Source organism: Octopus bimaculoides, chromosome 29 (genome assembly GCF_046866305.1).
Source record: "Octopus bimaculoides isolate indiv1 chromosome 29, ASM4686630v1, whole genome shotgun sequence".
Lineage (NCBI taxonomy): Eukaryota > Metazoa > Mollusca > Cephalopoda > Octopoda > Octopodidae > Octopus > Octopus bimaculoides.
In genome coordinates this window covers 12325140-12342938 of record NC_142956.1, presented here as the reverse complement: position 1 = coordinate 12342938, position 17799 = coordinate 12325140, and the positions used below count along the sequence as shown (strand labels likewise).

The following is a 17799-nucleotide window of genomic DNA, read 5'->3' as shown; positions in this document are numbered from 1 at the left end:
TATACATTTATTTGCATATATGTGTATGTACATATGTAAGTAAATCTAGTACATCTATATAAATATATAATTTCATGCATATTTATGTATACATACATATATATATATATATGTACATATATATAGTCCTATGTACATTGATATATATATATATATATATATATATATATATATATATATATATATATATATATATATATATATATACACACACATTGATATATATATATATATATATATATATATATATATATATACATACACGTATACAATATATATATATGAATGGACCTATATATATATATATATATATATATATATATATATATACATACATATATCTATATATACATACATATATATATATATATGTATATATATATACACACATACACATATCTATGTTCTTTTATATATGTTGATTAGTGTGTGTGTGTGTGTGTGTGTGTGTGTGTGTGTGTGTGTGTGTGTGTGTGTGTGTGTGTGTGTGTGTGTGTGTGTGTGTGTGTGTGTGTGTGTGTGTGTGTGTGTGTGTGTGTGTGTGTGTGTGTGTGTGTGTGTGTGTGTGTGTGTGTGTGTGTGTGTGTGTGTGTGTGTGTGTGTGTGTGTGTGTGTGCGCGCGCAGGCATGGGTTTGTGGTAAGATGCTTGCTTCCCAATCAGACAGTGCAGGTTTCAGTCTGGCTGTGTGTCTTCTACTCTAGTGTCTTCTGCTGTAGCCCCAGGCTGATCAAAGACCTATGAATGGATTTGCTAGACAGTGACTTTAAATTTTATGTGAGCTTTATTATGGGGTAAATATCCTTGAATAACGTCAAATGTTTTACTTGTCTGTCTTCCATTTTTGATCTGTTTATATACAAATAGAAGACAAAAAGACAATCAGTGACAAAAAGAAAAAGTCTGGAAGCTTAAGGATCCCCTGACTGGTCACAGGTTTAGGGACATATTACTTGAAGCATTTGATGAAAAAGAGGAGAATGCTGTGACATATAACGTGGAGGAGAACTGGAGATTTCTACGGGACCTGTTGAGGGTCACTGACCAAATATGTGGCTGGTACAAAGTCCCTTCTTGACCTCTGGTGACTTGCTGATAGAGTAGTGTAGTTGATGGGCCATTAAAGAAAAAAAAGCAGGCCTGAAAGAATTGGAAGTGTGGTGGTAGCAGGGAACTGATCAGATGACCAGAAGGGAGACTAGGAGACAAGTATACATAGCCTAAGGAGAAGCAGGAAAGAAGTTTGCCAATCTTCTGTAGCATGAGGACCAAAGGTTTGAAGTGTTTCGGACTGCAAGACCGATTTGAAGTGTTTCGGATTGTAAGATAAAGCAATTAAGGATATGAAGCCAAGGAAAGTCTGCAACCCATGAGGAATCACCAGAGATGCTTAAAATATCTGGCCAAGGGGGATATAGCTTAGTCACCAGTATAGTTAATCAGGTTCTTTATGAGTTGAGTAGGCCATACCCAATGATTGGTGTAGTAGTGTTATAGTCAACTGCTGGAAAGACAAAGTTGATGTCTTTGACAGAAATACTTACAGAGGCATCAAATTGCTGAACCAGGTAATGAAAATCGCACAAAGGGTCATAGCTCAATTAATTAAGAAGAGAGTTAGCGTAGATGAGATGCAGTTTGGGTTTGTGTCAGGTAGGAGCATGACTGATGCTATATTCCTGGTTAGGTAACTGCAAGAGAAGTATTTAGCCAAAAATATAGCTCCGTGCTTGACATTTGTCAACATAGAGAAAGCCTTTGACAGGGTCCCCTGCTCCTTTATCTGGTGGTCAATGCAAAAGTTAGGAATAGATGAGTGGTTAGTGAGAGCTGTACAAGCCATGTACAGGGTTGCTGCCTGTAAGGTGAAGGTTGGCAGTGAGTACAGCAATGACTTCAATGTAGAGGTAGGAGTTCACCAAAGATCAGTTCTCGTCCTCCTCTTGTTTATCATAGTTCTCCAGGCCTTAAAGGAATTCAATACCAGCTGCCCTTGGAAGCTCCTCTATGCTGATGACCTTGTTCTTATAGCTGAATCACTACTTGACCTAGAGAAGAAGTTTCAGGTGTGGAAGCAAGGCTGGGAATCTAAGGGTCTTAGAGTTAATTTAGCAAAAACCAAAGTTCTAGTAAGTAGGAAAACAGATAAATCTCAATTCCCTTCAGGGAGATGGATCCTCTCGATATGTAAGAAGGGTGTTGGTAGAAACTCCGTGTTGTACCCAATGCAAGCTCTGGACACATATGAGGTGTAGCAGTATCTCCTACAGAGCGAAAGGCAGATTGTATGATGCCTGGGTACATACAGCTATTAAGTCAGAAAACAAACAATTCACAAGTCCCTTCAATATGTAAAAACGATGTTGGTAGAAACTCCATATGTTGACTACTGAGGACTTGCAATGGCTTGAATGAAATGAAGCTGGCATGCTCCACTGGATGGGTTATTGTCAGTGTGCATGTGCAACAGAGTGTAAACGATTTAGAAAGGGAAAAATGGGTGTGAGTGGCATCAGATGTTATGTGCACTGGTTTGGTCATGTGATGCATATGGGTGAAGACGGCTGGATAACGTACCAAGCTTTAATTGAGGAGGGGACTTCTGGAATGGGTAAACCCAGGAAGACATAAATCTTGAAACAGAGCCTTACTGAGGAAAGGACAAGGGTCCGGGAGACGTATCGATTTGCTGTACTTGAGAAGATTTGTCAAGCCCAGTAAAATCACTGTCATCCATCCATACCGACTCTATGTATGCGTCTGTGAATATATGTATATATATATATATATATAGGTGTGCATCGATGCTTATTTCTTCGTGTATGTGTGTGTAATGAAAGTGGAGTGCAGAGAAGGGGTCAGACTGATCCAATATTTCACACAGTTGCTCAGTCTTTATATGATTTGATTAGAAAGTTTGAAACAGATGGTGGTATAGTTGTGGTGGTAGTGGTGTGGTAGCTGTGTTGTTGTGGCAGTGGCAGTAGTAGTGTTAGTGGTGTTGATGTTGTTGGTTGTAGTGGTGGTGTTGTAGGTGTGGTGGTGGTGGTGTAGTGTAGTGGTAATGGTGGTGGTGTAGTGGTAATAGAGTTGGTGGTGTGGTGGTGGTGGTATAAGTGTTAGTGACATAGTGTTTGAGGAGTTTTGGTGATGGTAATGGCAATGCTGATGGTACTGGTGCACTTGTGATTATGATGATGGTGATGGTGATGGCAGTGATAGTAGTGATGATACTGATGGTGATCGTGGTGGTGGTCGTGGTGGGAGAGACTGTGATAGTTTTATTGTTGTTATTGCATAAATATAACTATGCCATAGCCTGAAGAAGCAAATATGAGACACACTAGGGTGGGTGGGGAAGAGGGTGGTGATGCAGGAGTGGGGTGCGGAGGGGAGGGCAAGGAGGTAGAAGACAAGGGGTAGAGCAACATATATGAACAATAATAATAATAATTATTATTATGATGATGATGATGATGATGATAATAATAGATTATGACAGAAAGAACAAGAGAGAAAGAGGCACAACAATGAGCTTAAATTGAATATTGGAGGAGGGGTATGTGCATATATGTGTATATGTACATATACACACATTTTTATATAAAGATTTATAAAGAAATATATATTTATACATTCATCTATGAATTTTTATATGTAACTACACACACACACACACACACACACACATATATATATATATATATATAGATATATAGATATATTTGTATATATACATATATATATATATGTATATATACATACGTGCATACACATATATATAGATGCATACATATATATATATATGTTCATACACATATCTACATACACAGAAATGTAAATACATACATGCATACATCCACCCATCCATCCATCCATACATACATACACACATATATACACGCACATACACAGATGCATACATTCATGGCTACATGCATAAATATATACATGTAAAGAGACACATGGGGAAAGAGAGAGAGAGAGAGAGTGAGAGAGAGAGAGAAGGGGGATGTTTTGGGTTTTAGTTATTTTTGAAAGAAATGGTGGTGCTTTGAGAGAATATAGATTGGATCCCCCCAAAAAATAAAAGGCCTAAAATATGAAGAATATAGGGAGAAGCACATTTATTCATGGGGAACATCGACTGCATTCATCTTGTGGTTCCTTGGAACCAAGGCCAATCTATACCTCTGGCCACTTCATCTGGCTGTTCCTTCTTCCCCAGAATGACATCCCACTATAACCTCTTATTCACTGTTGCATATAATTTTGCTCCAGCTGACACAGCATCAAAGTTCATCTCATCAAGAAGACTCTCAAATGCACTGATGACATTAGTCTTAGAGTTCTTGGGAACCATTGTGGCATCAACATTGCTAAACTATACCCCACACACCACCTCTGATCACTTCATCTGGCTGTTCCTTCTTCCCCAGAATGACATCCCACGGGAATCTCTTAATCTTTATTGAATATGTCTTTGCTGCAGCTGGCCTGGCATCAAATTTCATCTTTCAAGAGAAATATCAAATGTATCAGTCACATTATTTTTTGGAGTCCCTAGGAACTGTTGTGACCCCAGCGTTACTTGGAAAGGCCAAACCATACTTTGTACTCCACTTCTGATCACTTCATCTATTCCTTCTTCCACAAAATGTCATCCCACTAGAATCTCGTACTGCACATATTTTTGCTATGGCAAGCCTGGGATGAAATTCCATCTCTTCAAGTGGAAGAATGGAAGTGCTGACCACATTGGTCTTGCTGGGTCTGGGGACACCGTATGCATATAAACCTTTCCACCAAACCAAATCATTCACACACACACACACACATGACAAACTTGGCCACCAGGAAAACAAGACAAAACCAATACTTTAACTGATCAAAAATCAGATCCATTCACAGAAAAAATGAAAAATACACCAGATTCCAAAAATGCTATTACAAGCAAAAGTCCCTGCACACGGAAAGAGAATCACAGAAATTATAAACCAACCTCCTTTTTTTTTTATTATCTTCATTTCTCCCTTGTTTTTCTCCCTCTTGACTGAAACTTTAATGATCCACATTTTTTATTGACCACTACTAACACTATTGAATTTTGTGCGTTTAAACAAGATGATCCACATCTTTTTATATTATTGGCTGTTATGAACATTTAAACTTTTAATACATAATTTTAAATTTTTACCATCGATAAACAAAAGACATCATAGAAACTTAGTTTGGTAAACATGTAAATAAATTTATTTAAAAACAAATACAAGTCTTTCAAATTTAGGTGCATCTTCAACAACAAATTTGTCTATATTTTTTCCTGCAAGGAAATACACCCCCCTCTTTTGTTTATATATATATATATATATATATATATATATGCATATATTTGTGTGTTTGTGTTTGTCCCCCCACCATCGCTTGACAATCGATGTTGGTGTGTTTGCGTCCCCATAACTTAGCGGTTTGGCAAAAGAGACTGATAGAATAAGTACTAGGCTTACAAAGAATAAGTCCTGGGGTCGATTAGTTCAACTAAAGGCAGTGCTCCAGCATGGCCACAGTCAAAATGACTGAAACAAGTATAAGAGTAAATGAGTAATAGAATAAAAAAAAATTATTGGGGTCAGTTTGTTTGACTAAACCCTTCAATGCAGTGCCCCAGCATGGCCACAGTCTAGAGACAGATAAAAGATGTATGGCGTCATTCTGATTTTTGTTGTTCTCCATGTGTGGCCTAGTGGTTAGGGTATTACACTCACAATTGTCAAACCATGGGTTCGATTTCCTCTTCATGTTGTAAAATGTGACTAAAAGAGGATGAGGTAGAACTTGCGCTCTGACCTAGCAAATAGTGCCCCAGCATGGCCAGAGACTAATCAGGGAAACGAGTAAAAGATAAAAGAAGTCATTATTCTGAATTTTGTTGTTCCCCATGTGTGGCCTAGTGGTTACGGAGTTACACTCATGACTGTCAGACCATAGGTTCGATTTCTAAACTGGGCGTGTGTTGTATTCTTGAGCAAAGCACATCTCTCTCCATGTGATAAAAGCTGACAAAAAACAAAATGGGCTGAGGTAGGATTTGCCCTTCAACCCAGCAGATGGTGCCCCAGGATGGCTGCAGTTTAATAAGGGAGACAAATAAAAAACTAAAAGAATTCACTGTTCTGATTGTTTTTCCATTCCCCATGCACATGACGATCTATAATCAATTAAATGCTGTTCTGTTATGCAATCATTGATATGTTTACGCCACCAGCCAGACACTGTAAAATCTCATTTCTCAGCTCAATTCCCAACAGAGTCCCCTTTCTCTTCACAGCCATGGTAACAGCAACAAACGGTATTCTAACATACAAACTCAGAGTAAAGTAGAAGCATCAATGAAGACATTATTGATTTTTGCTATTGATTTTTAAATCCATCAACATGTTAGTCAATTTTTTATGCGTTAGATTTTATTTTAATACTGTTTAAAGTAATCGACCAAAATGAAACTGCGGGACAAATCAATAAGGCTTACTTTTAGAGAGCTGTAAAAGAGAGACGTGTTACCCTTGTACCAGTAATGATAACACCTCTTTGATGTAACATTTTACGTGTTTTTCATTAATTTAAATCTATTTTTAATTATTGGAAACAAAAGACGAAATTGCATCAGGGGCTGGTGTTATGCACAAGGCAATCTTACTGATCCCTGGGGGTAGTAAAAGTAAGAAACAGCAGCCAGGGATGGTGCCAAGCACATGGCAAACCTACTGACCCAGTGGGATGGTGGTGCTAAAATTGTGGGCGTCACAAAATATCTTGCACAAAATTTCTTAATCCAATTAAAAATATGCAAACTTAGTGGAACGAATGTTACCAGGGTAACAAGAGACAATATTTCCTAATAGTTTATTATCACCAATAGGCATGGCTGTGTGGTAAGAGGCGACGAGCTGGCAGAAACGTTAGCACGCCGGGCGAAATGCTTAGCGGTATTTTGTCCACCGCTATGTTCTGAGTTCAAATTCCGCCGAGGTCGACTTTGCCTTTCATCCTTTCAGGGTCAATAAATTAAGTACCAGTTACGCACTGGGGTCGTTGCAATCGACTTAATCCCTTTGTTTGTCCCCTCTATGTTTAGCCCCCTGTGGGCAATAAAGAAATAAGAGGCTTGCTTCCTAACCACATGGTTCTGGGATCAGTCCTACTGTTGTGACACCTTGGACAAATGTCTTCTACCATAGCCTCAGTCTGACCAAAGCCTTGTGAGTGCATTTAGAAGATAAAAACCAAAAGAGGCCTGTTGTGTGTGTGTGTGTGTTTGTCTCCCACCACTGCTTGACAACCAGTGTTGGTGTGCTTATGTCCCCATAACAGCAGTTTGGCAAAAATGATCAATGGAATAAGTACCATGTTTAAAAGGAAAAGAAGTCCTGGGGTCAATTCATTTAACTATAAATTCTTCAAGGAGATGTTCCAGCATGGTCGCAGTCTAATAGCTGAAACAAGTAAAATATAAAAAGGAATAAGATCAGCTTCTGGGGTGAAGAACTTATCCAAAGTTTATGATGCTTCATCTCCTTGTGCAGCTCAGTAAAGGAATTGAACTCGTAAACTCCTTTTGCAATTCTTTACATTACCTTCACGATTGGAATCATTCATCATCATCATCATCATCATTGTTTAACGTCCGCTTTCCATGCTAGCATGGGTTGGACGATTTGACTGAGGACTGGTGAAACCGGATGGCAACACCAGGCTCCAATCTAATTTGGCAGAGTTTCTACAGCTGGATGCCCTTCCTAACGCCAACCACTCAGAGAGTAAAAACCAGCAGACCTTCGTCAATAAGTGCCTTAGTTGATAAGCGCTAACCCTTTAGCAATAATTTTGGTAGTCAATTCAAGTGGTGTAGTTGGAATTCCTGTAGTCTCATCTGTATTCTCAATTTGTTTTTTTTTTCTAAAAGCATCAGCTCCATATTAGATAAACTTTCCTTATGGGACACTTCCAACTCCATCATCTCATTCTCGGTGCCTGATGGAACGTCTTCTTTGCTGGTAGGAGTGAATTCACATCAACAAGTAATGACCAACTAGACTGTCATCTGGGTGATATTTGTCCGTAGAGGAAGAGACACCACAAAGAATGTTGTGTATCAATGTCCAAATTCTTCTGTAGCCTCACAACAGAGACTCCCCCCACCCATGCATTCTAGAAAACCACTATTTAAACCCTCCCCCAGTTTCTGTCGTGCACGGTTAAGAATGCCCAGCAAGGGAGATAATTCCCTGTCTATAAAACCCATAGCGTATCTCAGAATATCAGCCTTAGTTGTAAAGAGAACTGGTGAAGCCACTTGTGGAAGAAAGAAGGAAAGAAGACATGCGATAAAAAGATCACATGATGCTAAAACCTGCCACATGATTTATATATTTGTTTTTACTAATTTCACTCACTGAACTGTGGCCATGCTGGGGCATCACCTCGAAGAGCTTAGTTGAAGTCAACCTCTGTAACTTAACTTTCTTCAGACTGGTATTTATTATATTGGTCTCCTTTTACAAAAATGCTAAGTTATGAGATGTAAACAAACCAACACCAGTTGGTAAGCTGTTCAGGGTGGGTGTTGACAATCACAAGCACATATACGCATATCTATGTGTGTGTGTGTGTGCATAGGGGCCCCAGAATCACCATCTGTGTTATTTATTTACTACCCACAAGGGACTATACACAGAGGGGACAAACAAGGACAGGCAAACGGATTAAGTCGATTATATCGACTCCAGTGCGTAACTGGTACTTATTTAATCGACCCCGAAAGGATGAAAGGCAAAGTCAACCTCGACAGAATTTGAACTCAGAACGTAGCGGCAGACGAAATACCGCTAAGCATTTCACCCGGCATGCTAACGCTTCTGCCAGCTCACCGCCTGTGTATAGAGTGTCAGTGTACACTCACTGTGAATAGAGTGTCAGTGTACACTCACTGTGAATAGAGTGTCAGTAGATGGCTCAGACTGCTAAGCGGTCTGCTGCATAGGAGCCACACTGTTATCACCAAGCGCTGTGTCCATAATGGTCTCACACACATCAGAGAGCTGCTGCATAGGGGTCCCAGCATTAGGATCTGCATGCACAGTATCAATATTGCGCTCAGACAAATATGTGAACTGCTGCATAGATGCAACCTGCATTCAGTTACGTGTTGAAACAGTTACAAGACCCTCATTGATACTCAAGAAAATATAAAGTACTGTGTATAACAGAGGTTTGCAACTGGGGTCCATAGAAGAATTTTGTGAGGTTCACATAGCAAAATAGCAAACTGGGAATCCACAATATTATTTTAAAGGTCACTGGAAAAATTTTGCTTTAGATGTTATGTATTGCAAGAAACAGCTAAGTTTCTTTCTCTGACGCTTTACAGAGATCAACCTGCACAAATTAATGTATGAAAAACAATGAAGGAATCTTAAAAGAAGTTTCTCTAAAACTAGCTTTTACACATCGAATGGCTTGGGGGTCCACCAGAATAAAATAGTAATCAAAGGGGTTCATAGGTAAAAAATGGCTGAGAACCCCTGAAGTATAAGAATAAAATCCCCATTCCTCCACCCTTATAGCATGTCATAATGATTGCATCCTTTTCAAGTAGTTATTTGTTAGGGTTTTGTAGACTAAACTAATAATCCTTCCTAGTCTAGGCATAAGGCCTGAAATTTGGGGGGAGGGGGCCAGTCGATTAGATCAACCCCAGTATGCAACTGGTACTTAATTTATCGACCCTGAAAGGATGAAATCAAAGTTGACCTTGGGGACTAAACTAATAATGCCAAAGATAGATAGATAGAATCAACAGATTCTAATGGCTACAGTAAATTCTGATTTTGCTGATAAGCAGGATAATATTCCAAAGAATAACACTGCCAAACTGTAGTTCTACTCTAGTTCTTCCTGAAAATACATCTTTGCAAGACAGAAAGTTAATTTTTTTCTAGGATGGAAATGGATACACCTACCTTCTGTTTCTGCAGTCAAATTGACATCTTCTAGATTGGATCCAAGATGGATGCCCTGGTCACATGACAATAGTCCTGATAAATTAAAAAAAAAAAATTTTTAATCATGGTAGCACAGTTTTATTATAATTTTTCAGTTTTTGTCTCCTTTTGCATGGAATTGTCCTGATTTTCCTACTCATTCTTTTATATTCAAACTTTTTCTTATAACCAAAATTATTTACTACATGTTCACCTTTTAATATCTTACTAAATTTCCTTTCCCTTCTAGAGAAAAATATCTTATTAATTTCATTCTTATTGTCTTCCATATTTAAATTTTTTTTCAAAATTGGCTCTGCACTTTGAAATGCTGTTTTAAACATGGAATTCTTTTAACCTCATAAGCAAGCTTAATATCTGCATTAATTAAAAAGTTGTACATATATTAATACAGACATATAAGTAATTCATTATTTATTATAAAATATAGAATAAATTATTTAAACATGTTTATTGAATTGCGAAACAATTGTTGTTGAACAAGAATATTCAATGACAAAATAAATTTTATCATAGTATATTTCTCGCTATATCTATCTATCTATCTACCTTTTTTCTTTATGGCCCACAAGGGGCTAAATGTAGAGGGGACAAACAAGGACAGACAAAGGGATTAAGTCGATTACATCGACCCCAGTGTGTAAATGGTACTTAATTTATCGACCCCTAAAGGATGAAAGGCAAAGTCAACCTCTGCGGAATTTGAACTCAGAACGTAACAGTTGATGAAATACCACTAAGCATATCGCCCAGCATGGTAACGTTTCTGCCAGTTCACCACCTTGTCTATCTATCTATCTATCTATCTATCTATCTATCTACATATCTACCTACCTATCTATCTATCTATATATATATATATCATCATCATCATCATCATCGTTTAACGTCTGCTTTCCATGCTAGCATGGGTTGGACGATTTGACTGAGGACTGGTGAAACCGGATGGCAACACCAGGCTCCAATCTAATTTGGCAGAGTTTCTACAGCTGGATGCCCCTTCCTAACGCCAACCACTCAGAGAGTGTAGTGGGTGCTTTTACGTGTCACCCGCACGAAAACGGCCACGCTCGAAATGGTGTCTTTTATGTGCCACCCGCACAAGCCAGTCCAGGGGCACTGGCAACGATCTCGCTCGAAAATCCTACGGGAGCCAGTCAGGCGGTACTGGCAACGGCCACGCTCAAAATGGTGCATCTCATGTGCCACCCGCACAAGAGCCAATCCAGAGGCACTGGCAACAATCTTACTTGGCTTGCCGGGTCTTATATAAATATATAGTATACTGTTCCCTGAAGGTAAGATGAGCAAATAAAAAATACTTCATCTGTTAAATGGAGACTCCAGATGTGTTATAAAATGGTGTCAAATTGTTTTCATTGCAGGAAACTTTTAGTGGCTCATAAAGATATATACTGTGTTCACTAAACAATATATATGGTGGTTGTCTACTCCTTACACAGAGTTTGACCACCTCCTGCACCTACACCTTAGCCCTTTCATGGCGTCTGATGTGGCTTTTTAAACCAGACAATATTTTGAAAAAACACCCACACAGATTGCACCTCTGATTTGCACTACCAATACCTGCAGGTAAGTTCTGCTCATTGTGGATCCTAACATATATATTAAAAATTAGTTTTATAGATCCTTCTTTCCAAATTCCTTTTTTTTTCACCCCTTATCCTATGTGGGTTGAACTAAAGACATAAACCTGTTTTTTGCAATACATCGAAAACAAAGATTTTTCAGGGGCCCTTGAAACACTTTTGCGGATCCCCAGTTTACTATCTCATTGCATGGATCCCCAGTTGAGGACCACTAATCGAGAGGGAGGTAGAGAACATGTCTATACCAGCGCATGCAATGGATACTCAAGAAGTGGGAGGCTGCAGGCTGATGCGTGCATGAGCACAGTTCTTTGTTGGCTTGGGAACACCCACTAAAATTTTTGTGGGAGCAATGAAAACGCTTTGAACATCCCAAGCAAAGTTCATTCCCACACACATATATATATGTATATATATATATATATATCTATATGAATGTATATATATATATATATATATATATATATATATATATATGTATGTATGTATGTATGTATGTATGTATGTATATACTTTTACTCGTTTCAGTCATTTGATTGTGCCCATGCTGGAGCACCACTTTTAGTCGAGCAAATCGACCCCAGGACTTACTCTTTGTAAGCATTGTACTTATTCTATCAGTCTCTTTTGCTGAACTGCTAAGTTACGGAGACCTAAACACACCACCATTGGTTGTCAAGCGATGTTGGGGGGGACAAACACAGACACACAAACATATACACACAAATACATACATACATACATATATATATATATATATATATATATATATATATATATATATATATATATATACATATATACGACGGGCTTCTTTCAGTTTCCATCTTCCAAATTCACTCACAAGGCTTTGGTCGGCCTGAGGCTATAGTAGAAGACACTTGCCAGTCAGTGGGACTGAACCCGGAGCCATGTGGTTCGTAAGCAAGCTACTTACGACACAGTCACTCTTACGCCTATTTATATTTATATTTATATGTATGTATATATATATATATATGTGTCTGTGTGTACATATATGTGTCTGTGGGTGTGTATATATATATGTATATATGTAAGGTGACCAAGTCACTAGTGGGGGTGGATGCTCTGAAAGTGTAGCTGCTACAATAAGGATAGCCTGGGCAAGGTTCAGAGTGATCCTACCTCTGCTGGTGACAAACGCCCTCTCTCTCAGAGTAAAAGGTAGACTGCATGATGCCTGTGTCTGAACAGCTATGCTACATGATAGTGAAACATTGGCCGTGACTGCTGAGGACATGTGTAAGCTTGCAAGGAATGAAGCCAGTATGCCCCACTGGATGTGTAATGTCTGTGTGCATACATGACAGAGTGTAAACGCACCGAGAGAAAAGTTGAACTTAGGAAGCATCAGATGTGGTGTGCAAGTATGGTATGGTCATGTGCTGCGAATGGATGAGGACAGCTGTGTGAAAAAGTATCACAGCCTAGCAGTTGAGGGAATCTGTGGAAGAGGTAGACCCAGGAAAACCTGGGATGAGGTGGTGAAGTACAACCTTCAAACGTTGGGCGTCACCAAGGCAATGACAAGTGACTGAGACCTTTGGATTTATACTGTGCTTGAGAAGGCCCAGCAAGCCAAGTGAAACCATAACCGTGGCCTATGCCAGTGCTGTATAACCAGCCCATCTAAGAGAACCCTTCATTCATTGGACAATAAAGTATGCTTGCAAAGACCTTTTGAGGCAAATGAAATTGCTGTCATGGCCAATGACAGTACTGTCTGATTGGCACCCGTGCCAGTGGAATGTTAAAAGCACCATTCGAGCATGATCGTTGTCAGGGCCGCTGACTGGCTCCCATGCCAGTGGCACATAAAAAAGCACCATTTGAGTGTATTTGTTGCCAGTGCTATCAGACTGGCTCCTGTGCAGGTGGCACGTAAAAAGCACCATTTGAGCATGGCCGACGCCAGTATCGCCTGACTGGCCCTCATGCCAGTGGCACGTAAAAGCACCCACTACACTCTCGGAGTGGTTGGCATTAGGAAGGGCATCCAGCTGTAGAAACTCTGCCAGATCAGATTGGAGACTGGTGCAGCCTTCTAGCTCGCCAGCCCTCAGTCAAATCATCCAACCCATGCTAGCATTGAAGCGGACGTTAAACGATGATGATGATGATATGATGGTGTGTGTGTGTGTGTGCGTGTATATACATATATATATGTGTGTGTATATATACATGTTTGTATACGTGTGTGTGTATTTATATATATATGTGGTGTTTGCGACTCAGTATGAGCAATATATATATGTGATGGGCTTCCATTCAGTTTCTATCTATCAAATTTACTTGCAAAGCAAATTTACTCACAGGGCTACAGTAGAAAATACTGCATGACCATCCAGAATATTTTTTCTATCGCATGTATTGCTTGCTTATCTAAAGACAGTAAGGTTTGGCATGAGAGAAATTTAGCTGCAATATGAATTCGACCTCGTGATGACATAGAGAAACAATTTCCTTAATGGAGGTAATGGTGATGGAGGTGCTGGTCATGTTAGTAGTAGTGGTGGAATGGTGGTTGTGGTGATGGTATTAGTGTTGGGGTGGTGATAGTAGTGTTTGTGGTGGTAGTGGTAGTCGTAGCAGTGGCGGTGGTAGTAGTAATGGTGGTGATTTTTGTGATGGTAGCAATCGTTGTAGTAGTGGTGGTGGTGGTGGTGTTAGAGTCAGTGTTAGTGCTGGTTAGTTGGTTGGTGAGGTATTTTGTCAGTCAGTTGTTATCGGTGGTGGTGGTCGTGCTGGAACAACAATTAAATAAGGTTACAAAGAAATAGCTCGAAAAATTGTCCAAGCCATTAATACAAGCCTGAAGACATTTTACAGCAAAGTTAGTGACACAGAAGCAAGAAATAAGGTAGGCTTCAGGATAGAGGACGCTGGAGATGCTAGGGAATGGTCGGGGATGGTTAGCATCAAATGAGGAGGGTGATTGCAGGGGATTAACAGAGCAGAGAGTCCAAGAGACAGTCGCTTGTAAAAGACACAGAAAATATTTTTTCTTTTTATACAAGCAGGGGAAAGACTGGTGTTGGTGTTGCTGTTGTTGGTGGTGGTGGTCGTGGTGGTGCCTGACGGGGAGTAGCTGTGTGGCGTGGTGTGGTCTTGGTGGTTTGGTGTCTGATGTTAGTGGTGGTGGTGATGCTGGTGGTAGTTTCGGTGGTAGCATTGTGGTGATGGTGGTGGTTGTGGTTAAGGTGACGATGGTGGTGTTGGTTGCAATGGTGTTGGTGGTGGTGGGGATGGAGGTAGTGGTGGTGGTGGTGGTGGTGGTGGTTGCCGTGGAGATGATGATGGTGGTGGTGTTGGTGGTAGCTGTGGTTAAGGTGACGATGGTGGTGTTGATTGCAATGCTGTTGGTGGTGGTGGTGGTGGGGATGGAGGTGGTGGTGGTGCTGGTGTTGGTGCTGGTGTTGGTGGTTGCCGTGGAGATGGTGATGGTGGTGGTGTTGGTGGTAGCTATGGAGATGGTGGTGATGGTGATGGTGGTGATGTTGATAGTGGTGGTGTTGATGTATTGGCAGTGGTGTTTCTGGTGGTATCGAAGATGTTGCTGTTGGTGGTGGTATTGATGGGTGATTGTCTGGCGAGCTGTTGGTGGATTGTTACTGGCAGCGGGGTGGGAGCGGTGGAGGCGTAGGGGGGGAATGGTAGGATGGTGGTGGTGGTGGGTGGGGGGCAGTGACTGCAGGACAAAATAAAGTGACTAGCTGAATGGTGGGATACAGGCTTGGAGGATGGTTATGGGGGTTGGTGGTGTAGTGGGGGGGAGGTAATTGTGGCTTGGGTTTGTACGGGTGCTACAGCAGGGGGCGGGGGGCGTGAGCTGTGGGGGAGAGCAGGACGAACGGCTGTGAATGTGGTGGTGGTGGGGGTGGGTAGGGCGAGCAGTCTGTGGATATTAAATTAAAGGGAAACGGTATTTAATTAGCGAAGGAAATCTTTATAATTTTTAATACAGTTTTCATATGCGCAGCACAACATTTTCGCTAAAGACTTCCCCGCCACACCAATCCGCCTTTCCCCTCCACCCCCAATACCCATCCCTTCATATTTTCCCCCTCTTCTCTACTGTACCACCTCTTCCTACTTCTTCATCCTCTTCCTTTCTCCTCCTCATCTTTGTCTTTCTCCTCTGAACCTTCTTCCTCTCCCTCTTCCTTCATCTTTTCCTCTACCCCTTCATCCTCCTTTCTTCCTTGTCCTCTTCCTTCATCTTTTCTTCCTCCTCTTCTTCCACCCCCTCTTCCTTTTCCTCCTCTTCATATTCCTCTCTTCCTTGTCTTCTTCCTTCTCCTTTTCCTCCTCCCCTCTCCCTTCTCTTCCTCCACTTCATCCTCTTCATTTTCCCCCTCTTCCTTGACTTCCTCCCCTTTCCCCTCTTCCTCCCCTTCCTCCCCTTCACCTTTCACTTTATCATCCACTTTGTCCTCTCTTCCATGTCTCTTCTTCCTCACCCCTCTTCTTCTTTATCCTCATCATCTTCCACTTTGTCTTCCACTTCATCCTCCCCTCTTTCCTCATTCACCTCCTTCTCCCCTTCCTCCACCTCTTCTTCCAAACATGACCATCCAACCTCATTTTCTTGTGTGCAGAGGCAAAGGACAGTCACATGCAGGCATGGTTCTGAGGTTAATAAGATTTCGTTGCAATCATATGGTCTCAGGTTCCATCCCACTGTTTAGCATTTGAACAAATGTCCTCTGGTACACGGAAACTAAAAGAAGCCCATCATGTGTGTGCATGTGTGTAATCTTTTATTTGTTTCAGTCATTTGACTGCAGCCATGCTACAACACTGCCTTGAAGGGTATTAGTCAACCAAATTGACCCCAGAGCTTACTTTTTTAAAGCCTAACACTTATTCTATGAGTCTCGTCTCTTTTGCTGAACTGCTAAGCTATGGCGATGTAAACACATAAACACCAATTGTCAAGTGGTGACGAGAGGACAAACATAGACAAAAAGGCATGCACACACACATATACGCAGTGGGCTTCTTTCAGTTTCTGTCTACACTTTGGTCAACTTAGAACTGAACCTAGAACTAAGTGATTGAGAAGCAAGCTTCTTACTGCACAGCTATACCTGCGTCTATACACACACACACACACACATATATATATATACTCTTTTACTCTTTTACTTGTTTTAGTCATTTGACTGCGGCCATGCTGGAGCACTGCCTTTAGTCAAGCATATCGACCCCAGGACTTATTCTTTGGAAGCCTAGTACTTATTCTATCGGTCTCTTTTGCCGAACCGCTAAGTGACGGGGATATAAACACACCAGCATCGGTTGTCAAGCAATGCTAGGGGGACAAACACAGACACACAAATCATCATCATCATCATCATCATCATCGTTTAACATCCGCTTTCCATGCTAGCATGGGTTGGGCGATTTGACTGCGGACTGGTGAAACCGGATGGCAACACCAGGCTCCAATCTAAATTTGGCAGAGTTTCTACAGCTGGATGCCCTTCCTAACGCCGACCACTCAGAGATACATATATACGACGGGCTTCTTTCAGTTTCCGTCTACCAAATCCACTCATAAGGCTTTGGTCGGCCCGAGGCTATAGTAGAAGACACTTGCCCAAGATGCCACGCAGTGGGACTGAACCCGGAACCATGTGGTTGGTAAGCAAGCTACTTACCACACAGCCACTCCTGCGCCTATATATATATATATATATATATATATATATATATATATATATATATATATATATATGGGAGGAGACCCTCTTCGGTCATGAATGACCATGGGATTGCACCTAGAAAGTTACCTCCAAGGCACAATTCCGGGCAAGGTTGTTTATGGAAGACCAGCAGTCGCCCATGCATACCAGCCTCCCCACTTCATGCCACTGATGCCATCCAAGGGAAAGGCAATGAGCTTGATACAGCTTGGTACCTGTGACGTTGCAACTCATTTCTACAGGTGAGTGAACTGGAGCAACGTGAAATAAAGTGTCTTACTCAAGAACACAACACGCAGCCCGATTCGGGAATCGAACTCACAACCTCTCGATCGCAAGCTTGATACTCTAACCACTGAGCCATGCACCTTCACACACACACACACACACACACATATGT

The 17799-nt window shown here is 40.8% G+C and overlaps 1 long non-coding RNA gene across 1 annotated transcript in view; it reads right to left on the bottom strand.

The window, feature by feature from the left end:
• Nucleotides 1-10093, bottom strand: part of LOC149130352 (uncharacterized) — a 100998-nt gene extending 90905 nt beyond the window's left edge. Inside the window, exon 1 of the long non-coding RNA XR_016238954.1 lies at nt 10019-10093. This is a non-coding gene — a long non-coding RNA (uncharacterized LOC149130352). The remainder of the gene's footprint in view (nt 1-10018) is intronic.
• Nucleotides 10094-17799: the final 7706 nt, after the last annotated feature.